Here is a 5,000-nt window from a genome sequence, read left to right on the forward strand (position 1 = left end):
GGATCTCCCTTGTGGTTAGTGACAAACGAACAATGTTAAATGAACAAGGCCAAAAAATACATAAAGAACAATGGTGCCTGGGATTTTTGAGAACCGGAGCTTGTAGCCTAGAATTTTTCTTTGTAAATTATGTGAAAATCATCTTGTTTACTCACTTACAGAAAACAATACATTGATTTAAATTTTCTAAGACACTTTTTGTTGGTAAAAGTCATATGCGAGTAGGCGTCAACTATCATGATTTACACCTGAGAAGACAAAGCCCTGCATAATGAGCTGCATAAAGAGCCGCTCAGTCAGCTGTTGTCACTGAGAGGGAGGTGTTACAAGAAAGAACGTGAGAACAAAATAAATGTATATAATTTTAAGTTTGGAGTTTATTTAGAATATATTTAATTATCCCACAACATAATTTAATATGGGGGAGCAGTTAAACAGTTTATTAGGAACAATCAAAGCTGACTTTCAAACTAATTTTATTTTTCCATTATTACTCCAGTCACACAATCCTTAAGAAATCCTTTTAACAATCTGAATTTGTAAAAAATAAAAAATAAAAACTTTTATTGTTATCATTATTATTAATGTTGAAAATAGCTGAGAATATTTTTCATGTTTTTTAGGGTGGTAAATTAAAAGAACACCATTTTTTGTTACATTTGTTACAGTTACATGTATTTGTTACATTTATATTATTTACATTAAGCTTTTGAGTGGTATAGTTTTGTATATTGTTATTGAAACTTCATAATATTTAACTTAATTATACATTTAGTCAAGAATTATAGTTTGGAAAAAGTCTAACTAGTAAAATGTTTAGACGTTATGTGAAAACTAGTAAAAGTATATAAATAAATATAAAGAGACTTACTCATGTTTATGATCTCTGCTGAATAAAGTGCTTCATTCTTTTTTTTCTGAGGAAATCCATTTCTCAAATCCTCAACCACGTCACATCTTTTTGGGGTGAATTTTGTGTTATTCCTCTCATAGCGAAGCAAACAGTAAAATAAAAGCACTTGAACAACAGTCTGGCTGCTTTTTCTTCTGTGTGGGCGTATTCAAGCCGCACTTCAGTTTGAATCTGAATAGAGCGTTCAGCGCGGGGGCGTGGTCACATTAGATATAATGAAGGGAGACGTGAAAAAAGGACATCGCCTTGTTTTCATATGGATTACTTTATCACAGAATATTTGTTTTCGGCAGCACTTGTTTAGTTTAAAAGTAGAAATGTCAAGCTTTCTATAGATATCTCTCTCATGTCTCTTCGTTGAGTATTCACAGAGTTAGAGGTTCATTTTAATGACGTGTTTGTAAATGAAGATCAGCGCAGACAAAGGCTGCAGACAGCACATCTTGTTTGTTATCTTTATTTTATAAGTGCACAAAGTTTTGTTGTTATTATTTTCTGTATCCAAAAAAGGAAACCCTTTATTGGGTTACAGTCAGCTTGCTGACTGAGCTGGGTTGTTTGCAAGTAGGTCAGGCAGCAGTGTTGCACACAAACTGAGCAGAAGCTGGTCTGTTCTTGTAGTCGTGGCCGAGTGGTTAAGGCGATGGACTAGAAATCCATTGGGGTCTCCCCGCGCAGGTTAGAATCCTGCCGACTACGCTGTTTGCTGAAGGCCACGAGGAAAAGCGTCCATGAATTTTTCAAGGTCCTCCCACTGATTTGCGAAATGTCCTGTCCCTCTTCGATGGACCAACACGCCGCTGGTGCTTCTGGTATTCGGGCTCCAGGGGTTAACTTGGGTGAGCCATTGGCACGCCGTGATCGTATAGTGGTTAGTACTCTGCGTTGTGGCCGCAGCAACCCCGGTTCGAATCCGGGTCACGGCAACACTCTGGCGTTGAGTGTACGGGAAGGTTGACATTTTTTTACCACCTCATCTTTCTTCTCTATTTTGTTTTTGACGCTTGGCCTGTGCAGGGAGCCACCAGACAAGGGGGCAGGCAGCCTACCGCTAGACGTAGTCGTGGCCGAGAGGTTAAGGCGATGGACTTGAAATCCATTGGGGTCTCCCCGCGCAGGTTCGAACCCTGCCGACTACGGGAGGGCTTTGCAGTGTTGCTTTAGCTTTCTGTGATGGTAATTGTGCCTTCTGTGGTCCTTTGTCCTAACTGCTTCTAGCTTTCATCCCGTGACACCTGCGTCTCTTCTGGGCAGCTTGTTGTAAAACTGCTGTTATATAAAAGGTGAGATGCCAGTACTCGACAAGAGCCCGGATAGCTCAGTCGGTAGAGCATCAGACTTTTAATCTGAGGGTCCAGGGTTCAAGTCCCTGTTCCGGCGAAGGTCTTTCTTTGGCCTCACCTTGCTATCACTACGGTCCATCTCTTCTGCTGACTCTGTACTGGAACGGTGTTCCTTCCTGCTCCCGGTGATCAGGGGATCTCCCTTGTGGTTAGTGACAAACGAACAATGTTAAATGAACAAGGCCAAAAAATACATAAAGAACAATGGTGCCTGGGATTTTTGAGAACCGGAGCTTGTAGCCTAGAATTTTTCTTTGTAAATTATGTGAAAATCATCTTGTTTACTCACTTACAGAAAACAATACATTGATTTAAATTTTCTAAGACACTTTTTGTTGGTAAAAGTCATATGCGAGTAGGCGTCAACTATCATGATTTACACCTGAGAAGACAAAGCCCTGCATAATGAGCTGCATAAAGAGCCGCTCAGTCAGCTGTTGTCACTGAGAGGGAGGTGTTACAAGAAAGAACGTGAGAACAAAATAAATGTATATAATTTTAAGTTTGGAGTTTATTTAGAATATATTTAATTATCCCACAACATAATTTAATATGGGGGAGCAGTTAAACAGTTTATTAGGAACAATCAAAGCTGACTTTCAAACTAATTTTATTTTTGCATTATTACTCCAGTCACACAATCCTTAAGAAATCCTTTTAACAATCTGAATTTGTAAAAAATAAAAAATAAAAACTTTTATTGTTATCATTATTATTAATGTTGAAAATAGCTGAGAATATTTTTCATGTTTTTTAGGGTGGTAAATTAAAAGAACACCATTTTTTGTTACATTTGTTACAGTTACATGTATTTGTAACATTTATATTATTTACATTAAGCTTTTGAGTGGTATAGTTTTGTATATTGTTATTGAAACTTCATAATATTTAACTTAATTATACATTTAGTCAAGAATTATAGTTTGGAAAAAGTCTAACTAGTAAAATGTTTAGACGTTATGTGAAAACTAGTAAAAGTATATAAATAAATATAAAGAGACTTACTCATGTTTATGATCTCTGCTGAATAAAGTGCTTCATTCTTTTTTTTCTGAGGAAATCCATTTCTCAAATCCTCAACCACGTCACATCTTTTTGCGGTGAATTTTGTGTTATTCCTCTCATCGCGAAGCAAACAGTAAAATAAAAGCACTTGAACAACAGTCTGGCTGCTTTTTCTTCTGTGTGGGCGTATTCAAGCCGCGCTTCAGTTTGAATCTGAATAGAGCGTTCAGCGCGGGGGCGTGGTCACATTAGATATAATGAAGGGAGATGTGAAAAAAGTTATATTATTTACATTAAGCTTTTGAGTGGTATAGTTTTGTATATTGTTATTGAAACTTCATAATATTTAACTTAATTATACATTTAGTCAAGAATTATAGTTTGGAAAAAGTCTAACTAGTAAAATGTTTAGACGTTATGTGAAAACTAGTAAAAGTATATAAATAAATATAAAGAGACTTACTCATGTTTATGATCTCTGCTGAATAAAGTGCTTCATTCTTTTTTTTCTGAGGAAATCCATTTCTCAAATCCTCAACCACGTCACATCTTTTTGCGGTGAATTTTGTGTTATTCCTCTCATCGCGAAGCAAACAGTAAAATAAAAGCACTTGAACAACAGTCTGGCTGCTTTTTCTTCTGTGTGGGCGTATTCAAGCCGCGCTTCAGTTTGAATCTGAATAGAGCGTTCAGCGCGGGGGCGTGGTCACATTAGATATAATGAAGGGAGACGTGAAAAAAGGACATCGCCTTGTTTTCATATGGATTACTTTATCACAGAATATTTGTTTTCGGCAGCACTTGTTTAGTTTAAAAGTAGAAATGTCAAGCTTTCTATAGATATCTCTCTCATGTCTCTTCGTTGAGTATTCACAGAGTTAGAGGTTCATTTTAATGACGTGTTTGTAAATGAAGATCAGCGCAGACAAAGGCTGCAGACAGCACATCTTGTTTGTTATCTTTATTTTATAAGTGCACAAAGTTTTGTTGTTATTATTTTCTGTATCCAAAAAAGGAAACCCTTTATTGGGTTACAGTCAGCTTGCTGACTGAGCTGGGTTGTTTGCAAGTAGGTCAGGCAGCAGTGTTGCACACAAACTGAGCAGAAGCTGGTCTGTTCTTGTAGTCGTGGCCGAGTGGTTAAGGCGATGGACTAGAAATCCATTGGGGTCTCCCCGCGCAGGTTAGAATCCTGCCGACTACGCTGTTTGCTGAAGGCCACGAGGAAAAGCGTCCATGAATTTTTCAAGGTCCTCCCACTGATTTGCGAAATGTCCTGTCCCTCTTCAATGGACCAACACGCCGCTGGTGCTTCTGGTATTCGGGCTCCAGGGGTTAACTTGGGTGAGCCATTGGCACGCCGTGATCGTATAGTGGTTAGTACTCTGCGTTGTGGCCGCAGCAACCCCGGTTCGAATCCAGGTCACGGCAACACTCTGGCGTTGAGTGTACGGGAAGGTTGACATTTTTTTACCACCTCATCTTTCTTCTCTATTTTGTTTTTGACGCTTGGCCTGTGCAGGGAGCCACCAGACAAGGGGGCAGGCAGCCTACCGCTAGACGTAGTCGTGGCCGAGAGGTTAAGGCGATGGACTTGAAATCCATTGGGGTCTCCCCGCGCAGGTTCGAACCCTGCCGACTACGGGAGGGCTTTGCAGTGTTGCTTTAGCTTTCTGTGATGGTAATTGTGCCTTCTGTGGTCCTTTGTCCTAACTGCTTCTAGCTTTCATCCCGTGACA

General features: G+C 39.0%; 1 protein-coding gene and 3 non-coding genes across 4 annotated transcripts in view; 3 read left to right on the forward strand and 1 right to left on the reverse strand.

The window, feature by feature from the left end:
- Positions 1-5,000, reverse strand: part of LOC127938331 (uncharacterized) — a 374,843-nt gene that overhangs the window by 344,536 nt on the left and 25,307 nt on the right. The gene's annotated exons all lie outside the window — the stretch shown is intronic.
- trnah-gug (transfer RNA histidin (anticodon GUG)) lies at positions 1,768-1,839 on the forward strand. Its single transcript has one exon. It is a non-coding gene; the product is annotated as a tRNA-His (tRNA).
- Positions 1,971-2,052, forward strand: trnas-uga (transfer RNA serine (anticodon UGA)). The gene has a single exon. It is a non-coding gene; the product is annotated as a tRNA-Ser (tRNA).
- On the forward strand, positions 4,824-4,905 carry trnas-uga (transfer RNA serine (anticodon UGA)). The gene has a single exon. It is a non-coding gene; the product is annotated as a tRNA-Ser (tRNA).

Source organism: Carassius gibelio, chromosome A20 (assembly GCF_023724105.1).
Source record: "Carassius gibelio isolate Cgi1373 ecotype wild population from Czech Republic chromosome A20, carGib1.2-hapl.c, whole genome shotgun sequence".
Lineage (NCBI taxonomy): Eukaryota > Metazoa > Chordata > Actinopteri > Cypriniformes > Cyprinidae > Carassius > Carassius gibelio.